General features: G+C 46.6%; 1 long non-coding RNA gene across 1 annotated transcript; it reads right to left on the reverse strand.

The window, feature by feature from the left end:
• Nucleotides 1-234: 234 nt before the first annotated feature.
• LOC114816087 lies at nt 235-18,813 on the reverse strand. The gene is made up of 3 exons (XR_003763864.2): nt 18,716-18,813; nt 3,106-3,212; nt 235-306 (listed from the first exon to the last, which is right to left on the reverse strand). It is a non-coding gene; the product is annotated as an uncharacterized LOC114816087 (long non-coding RNA).
• Nucleotides 18,814-19,366: the final 553 nt, after the last annotated feature.

Genomic DNA, 19,366 nt, shown 5'->3' on the forward strand with positions numbered 1-19,366 from the left:
GCTTCTTTCCCCTTTCCCTGGGTATAGCACTAAACTAATTTGACCATCAAACTATTGCCCTAAAGGCTCTGCCTTATATTTTAGTTCAAGCCTCCTCCCGACAACCCTGGAATGGACAGTGCCCGTTATGGAGGGAATCTTCAGGAAACACCACCCACTACAAAAACACAGTGGTTGAGTGAGGTACCATCCAAGCATCCCAAGCAACATCCATAAGAGACAACGATAATTCCACTTACCTTTTGGATCCTCTTCTCTGGCTGCATGGTGGCCGAAGCAAGAGTTCTCTTCAAGGGAGCACCATATCTGTGGCATAATAATGTTGGCATTTGTTAAGCGCTTACTATGTGCAGAGCACTGTTCTAAGCGGTGGGGTAGATACATGGTAATCAGGTTGTCCCGCGTGAAGCTCACAGTTAATCCCCATTTTACAGATGAGGTAACTGAGGAACAGAGAAGTGAAGTGACTTGCCCAAAGTCACACAGCTGACAAGTGGTAGAGTCAACATTCGAACCCATGACCTTTGACTCCCAAGCCCAGGGTCTTTCCCCTGAGCCATGCTGTTTCTCTATGTAAATTCTCTTCCAAATGGTCCTGGACCTAGTTGCAGAACGCATCTTCCAAAGTAGAAATGAGTTAAGAGGTACAGCGTGAAAATAATAAAGGGGGGGGAACTTTTTTTTTTAGTAGGTCTCTTTTAGCTAATCCTAAAGTACTTGGGGTGAGTTCTTCAATCTTACGGGAAACTTCTTTTGGATCTTCGGAAGGGGGTCTTGCTTTATCAAAAACCCCTCCGCAGTGAAGTCCTTGGAGCCCAACTGTCACCTGGCGAACACTATGCAAATCAACGGGCCTGTTTGAGAGCAGACACCACCCGAGCAACAATTTTGTTTAGTCACAAGGTGGCAGCAAACCCCCCCCTTTGACGCAACCCCACCTGCATCAAAGATGGCAACCTTTCCATGATCTTACTGCCAAGAAGCATCCCTAAAAAAAAGGCCCACGGTGCTAAATGTTACCTAGAGGGGCCATGGCAGCGTGGGCTAGTGGCTAGAGAAGCAGCGTGGCTCAGTGGAAAGAGCCCGGGCTTGGGAGTCAGAGGTCATGGGTTCGAATCCCGACTCTGCCACTTGTCAGCTGTGTGACTGTAGGCAAGTCACTTCACTTCTCTGGGCCTCAGTTCCCTCATCTGTAAAATGGGGATGAAGACTGTGAGCCTCTCGAGGGACAACCTGATTACCCTGTATCTACCCCAGTGCTTAGAACAGTGCTCTACACATAGTAAGCACTTAGCAAATACCAACTGTTAGTGGTGAAACCCGCAAAACCCAAGCGCTAGTCTAAATGCCCCTAGGAAATTCCAACCTACCACAACAGGCAGGAAGTGGGTCTTTATCGCTCTGTGGCTGATTCGGAGTGTTTCCCTGAGGAAGAAGTCCCCCCAGGGCCAGCCCCGGCTAGGAGAGGCTTGGAAGAATTCAGTCTCCAGCTCTGAGAAACAGTGGAGGACGGGGAGGGGGGTTATGTTCTCTCCCCACCATCCTCACACTGAAGGTTTAGATTCCCAGGTTAATAATAATTGGGGTATTTGTTAAGCACTATGTACCAGTCACTGTACTAAGCACTGGCGTAGATAAAAGGTCATTCATTCATTCAATTGTATTTATTGAGCTCTTACTATGTGCAGTGCACTGTACTAAGCACTTGGAATGTACAATTCGGCAACTGACAGAGACAATCCCTGCCCAATGACAGGTTCACAGACTAATCGGGGGAGAAAGATGGACAAAAACAGGACAAAATAATCCCGATAAATAGAATCAAGGGGCTGTACACCTCATTAACAAAATAAATAGGGTAATAAAAATATATACAAATGAGCACTGTGCTGAGGGGAGGGGAAGGGAGAGTGGGAGGAGCAGAGGGAAAGGAGGCTTAGCTGAGGGGAGGTGAAGGGGGGAAGGGGAAGGGAGCAGAAGGCAGAGGTGGAGCAGAGACGGGGCAGAGGGATTAGAGGGAAAAGGGGAAGCTCAGTCTGGGAAGGTCTCTTGGAGGAAGTGAGCTTTCAGTAGGGCTTTGAAGAGGGGAAGAGAGTTAGTTTGGCAGAGGTGAGGAGGGAGGGCATTCCAGGACAGTGGTAGATCGTGGGCCAGAGGTCCAAGGCCCCGGCTAGGAGAGGCTTGGAAGAATTCAGTCTCCTGCTCTGAGAAACAGTGGAGGGGGGTTATGTGCTCTCCGCACCATCCTCACACTGAAGTTTTAGATTCCCAGGTTAATAATAATAATTGGGGTATTTGTTAAGCGCTATGTGCCTGGCACTGTACTAAGTGCTGGGGTAGATAAAAGGTAATCGGGTTGGACCCACATAGAGCTCACAGTCTTAATCCCCATTTTACAGATGAGGTAATAGGCCCAGAGAAGTGAAGTGACTTGCCCAAGGTCACACAGCAAACTAGTAGCAGAGTCCAGAATAAAACCCAGCCCTTTCTGACTCGCAGGCCTGTGCTCTATCCTCTGGGCCACACAGGTTCTTCCTCATCCCCTGGGGATTTGACAACTGAGGCTTGGGGCTCTGTAGTAGGTAATAATATTTACTCTGCATTTACTGTGTGCAGGGCAACACCGCTGGGAAAGAATATAAAAGTAGGAATTAGATACAGTCCCTATCCCTGGGGGACTGGAGGGTTCATGATCTAGGCCCAAACCCCAGACTGATAGATAGCTATGCAAATTGAGGCCTTGGACCCCACCATTCTCAAGGTTGGATAGTTGGGGACAACTTCCCCAGGTTCCTCAACCTAAGAAGAAATGTGCACATTCTGGCAAGCCGCTGGCAGAGTCGCTCAGTGAGGAACCAAGTTAGTCCCAGAACCAAATGGACCAGGGGCTCATTCTGGGGAATTAGTTAAGTGGGTACTCAATAAATGCTACTACTCATTAACTCATCCCCCGCCCCCCAACCCCAAAACCAGGCACTAAAGTCATCTTTTCCAGGGAGGGATTATAATGGGATGTAACTGAGGGTGTCGCGGAGAAATTTGGACCCTGTATTAGTGTACTTGGGTGGCCCAGATCTAAGAAGAACAACTGACGTGAACACTTACACAATACCGCGCTTCCTGTCCGTAGAACTCTTTCCGCTAGACCATGCCGCTTCCCATGCTAGTTCCTAGCTCGGATACTCCAATCAATGGCCACTCATCAGAAGAAACTGGAAGAAGGAACAACAAAAATAATCAGAACAAAATAAAAGCTTCTCTATGTGATGATGAAAAAGAAGGCTAACCCTTTAGAAATAGCTGAAAGGTGTGAACACTCGGGAGAAAAAAATATTTAAAGCAGGCAAGGGAGATAACACGAAGTAGAGGGATGAAATTTATGGAAGAAAATCCGGGCTTATATGGTTAAAAAAAGCACTAATATTGAGATCTATTAGATGGTAGGCACCATAATGCTCTAGTCATTTAGAACAGAAAAATGTCTTTGGGAGAGGATTACATAACAACTGAGCTCTTAAGAGAAAAGTGCTGTAAAAAGGTCACATGTATTTTCATTTATCCTGGTGGCCAGGGAACGCATCTACCAACTCAGTGATACTGTACTCTCCCAAGTGCTTAGTACAATGTTTTGCACACAGGTGCTCAATAAACACCAATGATTGATTGATAGGCAGCATAGGTGAGGATAGGGGCTGACGTAATTATCCCATTACAAAGAGCAAGCCTACGGTAATAGTGAAGGAAAGATGTGCAGGAACATTGAATTTTCCATGTGCAGGAGCTAGTAGATTTCTATTAAGCCACATGTTCATTGCTCAGGAGGGAAAATGAACAGCACTTTCTCAGCAGCGCTTAAAACAGTGCCTGGCACATTGTACACACTCAACAAATACCACAACCATTATTATTACTCCCCCAAGTGCAGTGCCTCACACTCAGTAAGCACTCAATAAATACTTCCAAATGAGACTGAACCAGTACCAAGTATTCTCCAGCAGGTCTCTTTCCACCATGTTTTATTTACACTTTCAGGCAGCCATCAACTAATCGATTAATAGGATTGATTAGGAGGCTGAGAGTTCTCCCTCCCCTTTAAAATTGTAAGCACAAATGTTGGACAAGACTCTGATCTTCTCCAGCACTTAAGAGAGTGCTTGGAACCTGGTAAGCACTTAATAGATATAATAATTATTGTTATTATTCATTTTTGTTCAGAAGTTTGTTGTTTTTTCCCACTCAGCAATTCTCTTTTGTTTTGGATCAGTTGGAGTTATTAAACACTTTCTGTGTGACAATTTAAAGGCAATTTAAAGATGGTCTCATCTTGCTCCTGATTTTCTGCCTATTTATAGCAGAGGACTTCAAGTGGGATCCACGCAGTTTTTGCTCAAGGGAACAAGAGCTAGGATTACCTGTAGTTTCTCGTTGCAAGTTACAAGCCTCGGAAGAGGACTGAATCTGTCACTGCACTAGGTTGGTCAAATGACATCTCCATCCTAGTTCTAGATTGAGAACTAGTTATGAGCTCTCTTCCAATTTGGTTTCCCCTAAACGCGGAGCTCTAGATTCCAGATATCCAGATATTTGTGTCACTGTTGTAGAAGCTTCAAACACCCACTGTAGATTTAGAAGGCTTGCCATGGTTAATGTTTGGGAAGGACCCTAGCCTAGTGGATAGAGCAGGGGCCTGGGAATCAGAGGCCCTGGATTCTAATGCCAGCTCTGCCACTCAGCCGCTGTGTGGGCAAGTGGGCAAGTCACTTAACTTCTCTGTGCCTCAGTTCCTTCATCAACAAAATGGGATTCAATATCTGTCCTCCCTCCTACTTACTCTGTGAGCTCCATGTGGGACCAGACTTGTCAGCTGTGTGACTTTGGGCTCAGTTACCTTGCCTGTAAAATGGGGATTAAGGCTGTGAGCCCCACGTGGCACAACCTATTCACCTTGTATCTATCCCAGTGCTTAGAACAGTGCTTGGCACATAGTAAGCGCTTAACAAACACCATGATCATTATTATTATCCCGTACCTACCGAAGAACTTAGTACAGTGCTTGGCATATAGTAAGCACTTAACAAAGACCACAACTATTACAGAGCCATCCAGATTTCTGCTGTTCTTATTTATAATTATTAATAGTAATAATAACAACAATTCTGGTATTCTTTAAGTGCTTACCATGTGCCAAGCATACATGTCAAGCGTGTGACAAGATTCATTCATTCATTCATTCAATAGTATTTATTGAGCACTTACTATGTGCAGAGCACTGTACTAAGCGCTTGGGATGAACAAGTCGGCAACAGATAGAGACAGTCCCTGCCGTTTGACGGGCTTACAGTCTAATCGGGGGAGACGGACAGACGAGAACAATGGCAATAAACAGAGTCAAGGGGAAGAACATCTCGTAAAAACAATGGCAACTAAATAGAATCAAGGCGATGTACAATTCATTAACAAAATAAATAGGGTAACGAAAATATATACAGTTGAGCGGATGAGTACAGTGCTGTGGGGATGGGAAGGGAGAGGTGGAGGAGCAGAGGGAAAAGGGGAAAATGAGGGTTAAGCTGCGGAGAGGTAAAGGGGGGATGGCAGAGGGAGTAGAGGGAGAAGAGGAGCTCAGTCTGGGAATGCTTCTTGGAGGAGGTGAGTTTTAAGTAGGGTTTTGAAGAGGGAAAGAGAATCAGTTTGGCGGAGGTGAGGAGGGAGGGCGTTCCAGGACCGCGGGAGGACGTGACCCAGGGGTCGACGGCGGGCTAGGCGAGACCGAGGGACGGCGAGGAGGTGGGCGGCAGAGGAGCGGAGCGTGCGGGGTGGGCGGTAGAAAGAGAGAAGGGAGGAGAGGTAGGAAGGGGCAAGGTGATGGAGAGCCTTGAAGCCTAGAGTGAGGAGTTTTTGTTTGGAGCGGAGGTCGATAGGCAACCACTGGAGTTGTTTAAGAAGGGGAGTGACATGCCCAGATCGTTTCTGCAGGAAGATGAGCCGGGCAGCGGAGTGAAGAATAGACTGGAGCGGGGCGAGAGAGGAGGAAGGGAGGTCAGAGAGAAGGCTGACACAGTAGTCTAGCCGGGATATAACGAGAGCCCGTAACAGTAAGGTGGCCGTCTGGGTGGAGAGGAAAGGGCGGATCTTGGCGATATTGTAGAGGTGAAACCGGCAGGTCTTGGTAACGGATAGGATGTGTGGGGTGAACGAGAGAGACGAATCAAGGATGACACCGAGATTGCGGGCCCGAGAGACGGGAAGGATGGTCGTGCCATCCACGGTGATAGAGAAGTCTGGGAGAGGACCGGGTTTGGGAGGGAAGATGAGGAGCTCAGTCTTGCTCATGTTGAGTTTTAGGTGGCGGGTGGCTCATGTTGAGTTTCCAGGTGGAGACGTCCCGGAGGCAGGAGGAGATGCGAGCCTGAAGGGAGGGGGAGAGGACGAGGCGGAGATGTAGATCTGCGTGTCATCTGCGTAGAGATGGTAGTCAAAGCCGTGAGAGCGAATGAGTTCACCGAGGGAGTGAGTGTAAATGGAGAACAGAAGAGGGCCAAGAACTGACCCTTGAGGAACTCCAACAGTTAAAGGATGGGAGGGGGAGGAGGCGCCAGCGAAGAAGACCGAGAATGACCGGCCAGAGAGGTAAGAGGAGAACCAGGAGAGGACAGAGTCCGTGAAGCCAAGGTGAGATAAGGTATGGAGGAGGAGGGGATGGTCGACAGTGTCAAAGGCAGCAGAGAGGTCAAGGAGGATTAGAATGGAGTAGGAGCCATTGGATTTGGCAAGAAGGAGGTCATGGATGACCTTAGAGAGAGCAGTCTCGGTAGAGTGGAGGGGACGGAAGCCAGATTGGAGGGGGTCTAGGAGAGAATGGGAGTTAAGGAATTCTACGCATCGATTGTAGACGACTCGTTCTAGGATTTTGGAAAGGAAGGGTAGTAGGGAGATAGGGCGATAACTGGAGGGGGGAGTGGGGTCAAGAGCGGGTTTTTTTAGGATGGGGGAGACATGGGCATGTTTGAAGGCAGAGGGGAAGGAGCCCTTGGAGATTGAGTGGTTAAAAATAGAAGTTAAGGAAGGTAGGAGGGCAGGGGCGATGGTTTTAAGAAGGTGAGAGGGAATGGGGTCCGAGGCGCAGGTGGAGGGGGTGGCACTTGCGAGGAGGGAGGAGATCTCCTCTGAGGATACTGCAGGGAAGAATGGGAAAGTAGGGGAGGGGGTTGGTGGGGGGGAGGGGAGAGGCGGAGGGGTGACTTTGGGGATGACTTTGGGGAGCTCAGACCTGATCGTGTTGATTTTCGTGAGGAAATAGGTGGCCAGATCATTGGGGGTGAGAGATGGGGGAGGGGGAGGAACAGGGGGCCTAAGGAGAGAGTTAAAGGTCTGGAACAATCGGCGGAGGTGACGGGCATGGGTGTCGATGAGGGAGGAGAAGAAGCTTTGCCTGGCGGAGGAGAGGGCAGAGTTAAGGCAGGAAAGGATAAATTTGAAGTGTGTGAGGTCGGCTTGGTGCTTGGACTTTCGCCAGCAGCGCTCAGCAGCTCGAGCATAGGAGCGTAGGAGGCGGACGGAGGAGGTGATCCAGGGCTGTGGGTTAGTGGAGCGAGAGCGGCGGAGGGAAAGGGGGGCGAGAGAGTCGAGATGAGTAGAGAGGGTGGAGTTGAGAGCGGAGACCTGATCGTCGAGAGTGGGAAGAGAGGACAGGGCGGCAAGGTGAGGAGAGATGCTATTGGATAATCAGGTCCTACATGGAACTTGCATTTGAAGGAGGGAAAACAGATACTGAATCCCCCTTTTACCGAGGAAGGATCTGAGGTCCAGAGAAGTTAAGTGACTTGCCCAAGATTATACAGCAGATAGTGGTAGCATTAGAACCCAGGTCCTCTGACTCCCAGGTCTGGGCTTTTTCCACTAGGCCACACTGCTTCTCGCAAATCACGTGCTCATCACGTTTTCCCATTAACATAAGCAGAGGGCACACGACCAGAAACCCTGTCCTTGGGTGTTGTTTGGGGAGGAGGTTAGCCTCCAAGTGTTTACTAAGTACTAAAAATCAAGATTTGCATGGAATGTACCAAGCAGGCAGCCAGCTGCAGCTGCCATTAGAGCAATTCAATTTCTTCTTTATAAAGCACAAGTAAGGCTCAATTTGCTAAAGTTTTATATTCTTTTTTATGCGCCCCATATGCTGAGGGGGAAATTAAGTGTGCGAGATTAAAAATGAGCTGGATGCTCAGTGTTTACGAGGTTCCTGTTGGTCGCATCTGTAAACCATTGAAGCTGCTCGGAAAAAAGCTGTGAACGGCATTTTGAGAAGTGATTATCCATTCGTCAACTGCAACAGGGCCCTTGGAACTGACTGAGCCCCAAATGGACAGCAGCACCACACCCTACTGACCACCCATGGTGTGCCCACCCAAACCCTGTCCTCCCCCAGACTTTCCCATCACTGGAGGCAGCATTGCCATCCTTCCTGTCTCACAAGCCTGTAACCTTGGTGTTATCCTCGACTCCTCTCTCATTCAACCCACATATTCAATCCATCACTGAATCCTGTCAGTTCAACCTTCACGACATCGCTAAAATCCACCCTTTCCTCTCCATCCAAACTGCTACCACCTTATTCCGATCACTTATCCTATCCTGCTTTGATTACTGTATCTGCCGCCTTGCTGACCTCCCTGCCTCCTGTCTTTCCACACTCTAGTCCATACTATGCTCTGCTGTCCAGATTATTTTTCTACAAAAAACCAACGGGCCATGTTTCCCCACTTCTCAAGAACCTCCAGTGGTTGCCCATCCACCTCCTATTCAGACAGAAACTCCTCACCATTGGCTTTAAAGCACTCAATCACCTTGCCCCCTCCTACCTCACGTCGCTACTCTCCTACTACAATCCAGCCCACACACTTCACTCCTCTAATGCCAACCTATCCAAAGTACCTTGATCTCATCTATCTCGCCACCGACCTCCTGCCATGTCCTACCTCTGGCCTGGAAGGCTTTCCCTCCTCATACCTGATAGACAACAACTCTCCCCCACCTTCAAGCCTTACTGAAGACACATCTCCTCCAAGAGGCCCTCCCTGACTAAGCCCTCCATTTCCCCTTCTCCCACTCACTTCTTTGTTGCCCTGACTTGTTCTCTTTATTCATCCCCCCATCTTACAGACCCATAGCACTTACATACATATCTGTAACTTACTTATATGAGTGCCTGTCTTCCCCTCTGGACTGTAAACTCATTGTGGGCAGGGAATGTTCCTGTTACTGTTTTAGGGTACTCTCCCAAGTGCTCAGTACACTGCTCTGCACACAGTAAGCGCTCAATAAATACGATTGGCTGACTGCGAAAGAGTGCTGGGATGGCATGGGAGGCAGTATGACTAGGAAGGGTTGGGATTAATCCAGAAAGGCTTTCTGGAGGAGGTATTTTAGGAGGGCTTTGAAGGAAGGGAGAGATGTTTGTTGAAGCCCAATACGAGAAGCTAACCCTGACATAAGGGAATGGCTTCAACAGTGTATCAAAGAGAGGAGAGCCAAAAATGAGGGTCCAATATCTCGATTTGTGTTTGCTTCTCCTTCCTGTAAGTAATTTTATCATCTGTCTCTCCTACAAGATCGTAAGCTCCTTGAGAGCAAGAATCATACCTACTTATTCTATTGTACTAAGGACTTTTTTCATGGTATTTGTTAAGCACTTACTATGGGCCAGGCACTACTAAATGCTAGAGTAGATACAAGCTAATCAGGTGGGATACAGTCCATGTCCCTCAGAGGGGTTCACAGTCTTAAACTCCAATTTACAGATGAGGTAACTGAAGCACAGAGAAGCCAAGGGACCGGCCCCGAGGCCAGAGCAGACAAACGGTGGAGAAGGGATGGTAAGTGCTCAGTCAGAGTCATTGACTGATTGTCTGAAGACCAAGAGCTGAGAGTGTATAATGAGAAGAGGGAAGAGAGGAAAGAAAGAACTAAGAGTCTTGAGGCTGATGGTCAGGAACTTTGGGTTCTTTCAGGAGTAGCTATGAGGAGCCCGGGGAGACTTACCAAAAGAGGAGTGGTGTACTTTGGCATTTTAAAGGGATGATATTTGTACTGTTGTATACAAAACAGAGTGAAGAGAGGCAGGAGCCAGGGAATACAGGAAGAAAGTGTCTTGCATCTGTGAAAGGAAATACCTTTGCCCTTATCCACTTATCCTGCTCTCTCCAGGCACACAGTAGCACGATTGTTGAAATGGAGAGATAAGGAAAGACTCTTCTCCGAGTCAAGATCTTCAGGAGAATAGGGAGGAATAGGTAAAGCAGGAAGAGCAACCAAAGAAGAGGGAAGGAAATTCTGAACAAATGAATAGGACAGAGAGAGGAGAAGGGAAGTTTGCCGGACAGAAAGCAAAAGACAGAGATTGATGACATGGAAAACAAAGAGACAAGGGAGCCGGGTCTGAGGGTGATGAAGAAAAGCAAATCTCTTGGTGTGAGGGCTCAGCCTCCCCAGGGTTTGATGTTTCATCAGCACCAGGGTGGTTTGCTGCTCACTGAGGGCCAAGCTAGAAATTCTAATCACTGTGGCCCAGCTGGGAGAATTTTATGCCAGCTACTTATGAAAACAAAGGACCTACAGCTTTGAACTTCACAGATATTCATCCTGCACCCTCTCTGCAGTTTTCCTTCCTGCATGAAGTTTGCAGCACCAAGTTATTTTAAACCCCACCCTCCAGAATTTATCTCGGTAATAATAGCACTTCTGAAACACTTACTATGTGCCATGAACTGGGAGAGTTACAACATAAGTAGCTAGGGCACAGTCCCCACCTCTCACTGGGCTCACAGTCAAAAGAGGGATTCAGTCAATCGTATTTATTGAGCGCTTACTTTGTGCAGAGCACTGTACTAAGCGGTTGGGATGGAGAATAGATATTTTTCCCCCATTTTACAGACAAGGAAACTGAGGTCTACATATATTAAGTGACTTGCCCAAGGTCACTCAGCAGGACAGTGGAGAGACAGGAATTTGCATCCAGGTTTTCTGACTTCCAGTTAGTTGTCTGTTCTTTCCACAAGGCCATGCTGCCTCCCCTCTAAGATACACCACCACAGCTCATGAACACAACTCACTGGGCTTGGGCAGACCTGGAGAGTTGGTGGTCCCCAGGCCCACAGAGAGAAAAAAGAACTAAAAAGAAATGTGGGCACAGAAGTCCACCCAAGGAAGCTCCTTGAGGGCAGGAAACTCTCTACTTTATTGTATTCTCCCAAGCACAGTGGTACAGTGCTTTGCACACAATAACTATTCTACCTACAAATGATTGTCAGCCAATCGGTGGTAACTATTGACCTTCTGACTCTCAGGTCCGTGCTCTATCCACCATGCCAGATGCCAATGCACTTCAATATAACAGAGTTCACGGACAAGCCCATGAGGAGCTTATAGTCTAATAATAACTGTGGTACGTGCTTACAATGTGCCAAGCACTGAGGTAGATACAAGATAATCAAGTTGGACACCATCCCTGTCCCATACGGGGCTCACAATCTATGTAGGAGGGAAAACTGGAATTGAATCCCCATTCTCTAGATTGTAAACTTGTTGTGGCAGGAAATGTGTCTATTTATTGCTATATTGTATTGTCCCAAGTGCTTAGTACAGTGCTTTGCAAACAGTAAGCTCTCAATAAGTATGAATGATTGAATGAAGGAACTGAATGAATTTCTTGGAAGAGAAAACTGAAGCACAGAGAAGTTAGCTGAAGGTCACAGAGCCAAGTGGCAGAGCTGGGTTCAGATCTTCCTGAACCCAGGGAGTGGGGTTCACTCCCTGATGTGGGGGCGGAGAAGTTGAGATTGGGCTAGTCAGAGGGAGCCAGCCCTCCGAGCCCAGGATTAGTGAGAAAAATGGACTCGAGTGGGTAAGGCCTCACATGATCTTCGATCTGCTTCCTCTCCTAGGTGGCAAAAGGAATTGGACACTGCCCCAAGACCTGATGGGAGTGAGCAGGTGAAGGGGAAGAGAGACACTTCTTGTTTTTCTCTCTTCTTTCCCCATTAAACCCACCTTTGTGTGTGTGCATTTGGGGGCCGGGGCAGAGAGAGGGAAGGGGAGGGAGAAGTGGGAAGTGGGGAGCACCCACGTGACACTTGACTCATGATGTGTGTGTCCCATGAGTGGAGGAGAGGAAGGAAGAGGCTCTACCTGGTTGTCTGCTGTGGCTTCAGGATTTCTGACCACAACTCATCTCCCGGTGTAGCTGGTGCTGGAGCTGAATGTCTGTTCCTGCACTGCCATCTTCAGTCCTTTCAGGGATGCCTCCCTCTTTCTGCAGCAGCCACAGAGGATGTCATTACCTCAGGGGTGCTCAAGACGATTCCAGCACGTGGCTTCGAGGAAAGAGTACAGGCCTGAGAGTCAGAGGACCTGGGTTCTAATCTCAGCTCAGCTGCATGTCTGCTTGGTGGCCTTCGGCAAATCACTTCACTTCTCTGGGCCTCAGTTACTTCATCTGTAAAGTGGGGATTAAATCCTACTCCCTCCTACTTGGACTGTAAGCCCCACATGGAACAGGGACTGCGTCCAACCTGATTAACTTGCGTCTCTACCCACTCCAGACCATACTTCACTCTACTGCCCGATAATTTTTCTATAGAAATGTTCAGTCCACATTTCCCCACTCCTCTAGAACTGCCAGCGGTTGCGGTCATCAAACAGAAACTCCTTACCATTGACCTCAAAGAACTCAGTCACCTTGCCCCCTCTAACCTCACCTTACTACTCTCCTAATATAACACAGCCCGCGCACTTTGCTCCTCTAACGCCAACCTACTCACTGTACCTTGATCTCGTCTATCTCACCACCGACCTCTCGCCCACGTTCTGCCTCTGGTCTGGAACGCCTTCAACAGACAATTACCCTCCCCACCTTCAAAGCCTTATTAAAGGCACATCTCTTCCAAGAGGCCTTTCCTAAGTCCTCATTTCCTCTTTTCCCACTCCCTTCTGCTTCGCCCAGTCCCAAGGAGCTTACGTACATATCCATAATTCATTTCTATTAATGTCTGTCTCTCCCTCAAGACCATATGCTTGTTGTGGGCAGAGAATGTGTCTATTAATTGTTGTGTTGTACTCACCCAAGTACCTGGTCAGGGCACTGCACACAGTAAGCACTCAGTAATTACGACTGATTGACTGATCTACCCCAGTGATTAGAACAGTTCTTGGCACATAGTAATACCAGAATTAATTACTATTACCATACAACACAGTTGGTAGACAAGCCCCTTATCCAGAATGAGGTTACTGGTCTAACAACTTGTCCAGTTTAGTCCATTCAATCGTATTTATCGAGCGCTTACTGGGTGCAGAACGCTATACTAAGCACTTGGAAAGGACAATTCAATCTACAGTTGAGCTCACAGTCTAGTTGAGACTCAACCCTTCGTTCTAGCTCTGAGCAGTACTAGGAGGCTCACACTGGGTTTTTGAACACAATCAGCTCTCCAGGCAAGCAACATTGCTTGCTCTGATCTGCCAAACACAGAGCACTGGAAGGGTTAGCCTGCCTGCCTTGGGTTTGAGCACAGAACAACATTTCTGACCATCGGTCTCTCCTTCAGTCATAACTTCCTGCTACAGAAAAGTAACCTGGATGGAAGAGGCCTGCGGCAGTGGGTGCCCCTCAACTGCACATCCAGGAGGTGGAGAACAACGGGGATAATTGTTTCGAAGAGAGAGCCGCCACTGAAAGTGGGCCACGGAATGCCATCCAAGTGACTGTTTCTTCGGTTTCTTTTGGTCCGGGTTTAAGAGGCACGTTTTTCAAGGGGAGGATCTGTTCGTCACTGATCCTTTTCTCTCAGATCCTATACATAGCCATCCTTTGTGCTTGAAGGAGACGCCATCGAAAGATGAAGTTCCCCTAGGGGTGCGTGTGGGGCTGAAAGGAGTGATGTGGAAGCTACAGTCCCAGCCATGCCATGCACACAGACTGGCCTTTGTTTCATGACTGTTCGTTTTTGGAAGTGCCTGCTGCTGTTTTCTCTTCCCGTCTCATGTTGCTTTTGCAGCTATTGTCCCCAAAGAGCCCCTTGTCCCAGACCTCAATTCTCCCCATCTTCAAGGTCTTTCTAAAACCACATCTCCTCCAGGAGGTCTTCTCTGATTAACCTCCCATTTCACCACCCACATCACCCCACTCCCATTTCCATACATCCGCTTCACCTAATCACTTGGGGAATCCCCCGTCACACCCCCACCCCACAGCACTTATATACAGATCTTGAAACTCAATTGCATCCCACTTGAAAAGCAGCGTGGCTAGTGGAAAGAGCATGGGTCTGGGAGTCAGAGGACCTGAGTCCTAATCCTAGCTCTGCCACTTGCCTGTTTGTCACCTTGGGCAAGTCACAAAGGTCATTCATTCAATCGCATTTACTGAGTGCTTACTGTGTGCAAATCACTGCACTGTACTAAGTGCTTAGCACTATACTAAGTCTCCAAGTCATTACGCTTCTCTGTGCCTCAGTCCCCTCATTTATAAAATGGAGATTAAACACCTGTTCTCCCTTCCACTTAGACTGGGCACCCCACGTAAATGCTTAGTACAGTGCTCTGTACACAGTAAGCGCTTAAAAAATATGACTGAATGAATGAAGGACAGGGACTGTGTTCAACCTAAATGCCTTGCATTCATTTATTTATATTAATGTCTGTCTTTCCCTCTAGACTGTAAATTCCCTGTGGGCAGGGAATGTGTCTGTTACACTGTTGTAACATGCTGTGTTGTACTCTCCCAAGCATTTAGTAAAGTGCTCTGCTCTCAGTAAGAACTCAATAAATATGATGGATTGATTGATCTACCCCAGTAAAATGTTTGTTAAAGTTGGTGGGGTCTGTAGCTGTGGGAGTGGATGAGGAAGGGATAATTGCTAAAAAGAAGAGAAGGCTGAGGTGTACAGCATTTTCACTTTCAGAAGTAGAATCTTTGAACTCAAAGGATAGATGGGCGGATAGACAGGCGGATGGATAGGTAGGTAGGTAGACAGAGGGATAATTTTAGGTGCAAAAAAGCATGCATTCACTGCTAGTAGTCTCCTCTGCAGTATCATTTTCTTTCTGGATCATAATCCAGAAGGATCCTCCAAGCTCTCTGGTTAGTTGTGTTTGTCAGAGACCAGAGGAATCTCTGTCAATCCAGCTGTCACAACATTTTACACATCCTTACAGCAATTTTCCCTTGGCATTTGCTATTAATGTGCTCTATCACGACCAGGGGGATTTTGGTAAAGAAACACCGCCAAAGCTGAAAACAATTAATGGCTGATGACTGCCATCTCTCTTGCTTCCCAATTAACAGAGTGAGGATCCAATTATTTCCTCTGTTTGCCAAAATGTCAGTCTGATCCCAGCTTATTAAGATGTATGTCTAATGGCCACAGTGGAGATTCACCCAGGCTGGCAGACTTGTAAAAGAACTTGGGAGAAGCACCATGGCCTAGTGGAAAGAGCAAGGACCTAAGAGTCAGAGGACCTCGGTTCTAAATGCCAGCTCCACCACTCATCTGCCATGCAACCTTGGGCAAGTCATTTCACTTCTCTGTGCCTCAGTCACCTCATCTGTAAAATGGGAATTAAAGCTGTGAGCCCCATGTGGGACATGGACTGTGTCCAACCTGAATATCTTATAGCTATCCCAGTGCCTAGTCTAGTGTCTGGTACCAAGTAAGTGTTTAACAAATGCCATTAAAAACAAACAAAAAAACCCTCATTTGGCTGCTTTAAGGTTGGAAGAGAAATTTCACCTAGGAAGAAGAGACTGGGTAATTAACAGAGTTTGGAGCTGAGAAATTATGCTGGTTCTGGCATGGCAGATTCAAACTACCCATTTGATCTCTGAATTTGAAGCTGACATTCTGTAGACTGTAAGTTCTTTATGAGATCATGTCTACCAACTCTATTGTATTCATACTTTCCCAAACTCTTCCTACAATGTTCTGCACACAGTAAACACTCAAATACCACTGATTGCATGATTCCGGATGGTTAGCCCTTTTCCATATGTGGGGGTGAGGCTCAAAAAGACTGGGTGCCCAACAAACACTGTCAATAGTTTAAAAAACCAGAATTCTTCCTTCCCTGTTGCCTGCTTCTCCAAAGTGCAGATACATAAAAAAAGAACAAATTGCTTATTCAATTTTAATCTATACCCATAGTCCCCTTCGGTATCATTTTTTTTTCACTTAAAGGAAAAAGTGATGGATTCTTAAGACAATGATCTTTTAATGCTAATTCAATTTCTGTCTTTCTGTTCCCATCTTCGAATAACCTTTTGTTCCAATAATGTAGTTAGTAGGGGGGTTTAAAAACAACTCCATGGTGATTCATGCAGAAATGAACTGAATAAGACACTAAAGGGCTATTGTCTAAGAGAGACTGTAAATGGGATTCTATGAGAAATTTTGCTCAAGGGAAACCCAAATCCTGCATTTTGATTATAACATCTAATGTTCTCAGAGAAGACCACACTTCAAGGGTGATTATGACACCTTTTTGTCAATCCAGAGATCTCACCACATAGAGTTAACCAGACAGGAAGAATGCTATCTAGCCAAGCTTTCACATGACAAACAAATATTTCATTGTTCTTTCTTCAGATGCAGTGAGGGTAATGAGCTAAGCTTTGTACGGCATCATTCAAAGGAGCTCTTGCCACAGTAAATAAATGTTGGAAATGTTATCAAAACCCCATTAAACTGCCTTGCTTCTCTTGCCTTCTCAACACTGAAATAATGGTTATGTAAAGCACTCCTCATCCACCTGGATTTTCGGTGTCTCATCAATCAATCGTATTGATTGAGTGCTTACTGTGTGCAGAGCACTGTACTAAGCGCTTGGGAGACCACACTATAACAGAGTTGGTAGACACATTCCTGGCCCACAACAAGCTTACATCCCTGTCGTGATAGTTAAAGGCAAAGATTTGGACAATACCATTTGACAACACTGATCCATCACCCAAATGGAACATCAAGTGCCTAGTTCAGTGTTCTGCACATAGTAAGCGCTCAATAAATACTACTAATGATCTAGTAATATGGTTCTAGCATGGGTTGAACAGCAATGGGCTGAACCTCAGTCCAATCAGGTAAGATTAAGAGTCTTGCCTTTGCCTGTGACGGTGGCAAAAACAAAATATAGGGGAGTTCTTGACTTACATAAACTGTAAAATCCTTTTTGTTTTTTGTTTTTTATGGTATTTGTTAGGAGCTTACTATGTGCCAGGCACTGTACTAAATGCTGGGGTAGATACAGGATAATCAGGTTGGACACACTCCCTGTTCACATTCTTAATCCCCATTTTACAGATGAGAAACAGACACAGAGAAGTTAAGTGACTTGCCCAAAGTCACATGGCATACAAATGATGGCTCCAGGATTAGAACCCAGGTCCTTCTGGCTCCCAGACCCTTGCTCTCTCCGCTCGGCCACACTGCTTCTCTGTCAAGGACTACTGGAGTCAGCCCAAAGAGTCCTCGTGAACCAACGTAACCCAGTAATTCTCCATTCAGCAGGGAAAATAAACAGGTTTGTGGAAGTTCTGTTGTGGGCAGGGAAAGTATCTATTTATTGTTAATAATGTTGGTATTTGTTAAGCGCTTACTAGGTGCCGAGCACTGTTCTAAGCGCTGGGGTAGACACAGGGGAATCAGATTGTCCCACGTGGGGCTCACAGTCTTAATCCCCATTTTACAGATGAGGTAACTGAGGCACTGAGAAGTTAAGTGACTTGCCCAAAGTCACACAGCTGACAAGTGGCCGAGCCGGGATTCGAACCCATGACCTCTGACTCCAAAGCCCGTGCTCTTTCCACTGAGCCACGCTGCTTCCCGAATTATATTGTACTCTCTCAAGCACTGAGTACAGTGCTCTGCACACAGTAAGTGCTCAATAGTACAACTGACTGACTGGATACTAGCTGAGGAGAACTGTTGACTCTCTTTCCTGACTCCACCCTGACCACTTCTGGGGCTGATTCCTTTTGGTCCCTCTGTCTCTTGCCTATCCCAAGTGAAAAATGGTGCTAAGGTGGTGTGTCCCTCCCAAGAGGTGCTGGGAGGAGGATAAAAGGAATCTAAAGTACTTTATGTTCCCTGAGGGCAGCCTTCTTTATAAACAGCAGGTGTTGTGACAAGATGGTACAAAGGAAAAAGTCATGAATTCAGCATTTTAGACAACTGGGAGTTAGCAAAGGGATGGAAATTTGGCCTGAGATCACAGCACGACTTGCCATTCAGAACTGAACATTTTTCATCGATTCAAAATATTTACATAAGAGACTATCTCGACAGTCTTCCCTTCTGAAATCCAACCTTCATTTCAGGACTGAACCAAGCTTCAAACAGGCCTGGATACCTCTCGGCAGATTGAAAATGAAAAAATCAGTAAAAGTTGCATGGACAAAATGTCCCCACCAAGAGACAGGTGGGGAATCCCGTTTCCCTCAGACTACCTGGTTAAAGAGGATCTTTTCCCAAAGCCCCTGCGACCTGTATCTTCTTCAGGAATCAACGTTTTAACCTTCTTCCCCACAAATACCAAATGTAATCTACCTACAGCTCAGCCCAGAAACTGCCTCTGAATGAACCTTTCCAATGGTCCTTTGCATGAAGTTAATAACTGAATAACTTAATAATAACTTAGTGACAATATCAATTACTCATTTATTACTTACTGGGTACGCATGTTGTAGTGGACAGAATTCTGGCCGGGGAGTCTGAAGTTCGTAGGTTCTAATCCCAGCTCCGCTATTTGCTTTCTGTGACCTTGGGCAAGTCACTTCACTTCTCTGTACCTCAGTTATGTCATCTGTAAAAATGGGAATTAAGTCTGTGAGCCCTATATGGGACATAGACTGTGTTCAACCTGATAAGCTAGTATCAGTACTTAGTATAGTGCCTGGCGCTTAACAAGTGTAAGCGCTTAACAAGTAGCATTGAAAAATAAATGCAGGCAACAGGATAAGCTGCATTTGCATCAACAATGAGTTTTATTGACTCTGACTCAACAGAGAGTCACAAGACCTTCATGGACTTTAAGATTTCAAGGGCACTGGTGTGGCCAAGCCAACTCAGTGCCATTCAAACTGGGTTTAGCTACCACTGCTAACTTATTTTCAGGTTGGCCGATACCGGCTTTAACTGACTGAAAACAAATCGTGTTCTTTTCCCACAAAGTCGTGCTTGAAAGGGAATGTTTATAAGCATTTGTTACCATAGAGAGAGTGATGTTTCATCGCTTGAAGAACCTAGAGACACTTTTAATGTGTGGCACTGAAACGTGAGCTAGACGGAAAATTGCATGGAAGGCCCCGATATCAACATGG

This window comes from Ornithorhynchus anatinus, chromosome 13 (assembly GCF_004115215.2).
Source record: "Ornithorhynchus anatinus isolate Pmale09 chromosome 13, mOrnAna1.pri.v4, whole genome shotgun sequence".
Lineage (NCBI taxonomy): Eukaryota > Metazoa > Chordata > Mammalia > Monotremata > Ornithorhynchidae > Ornithorhynchus > Ornithorhynchus anatinus.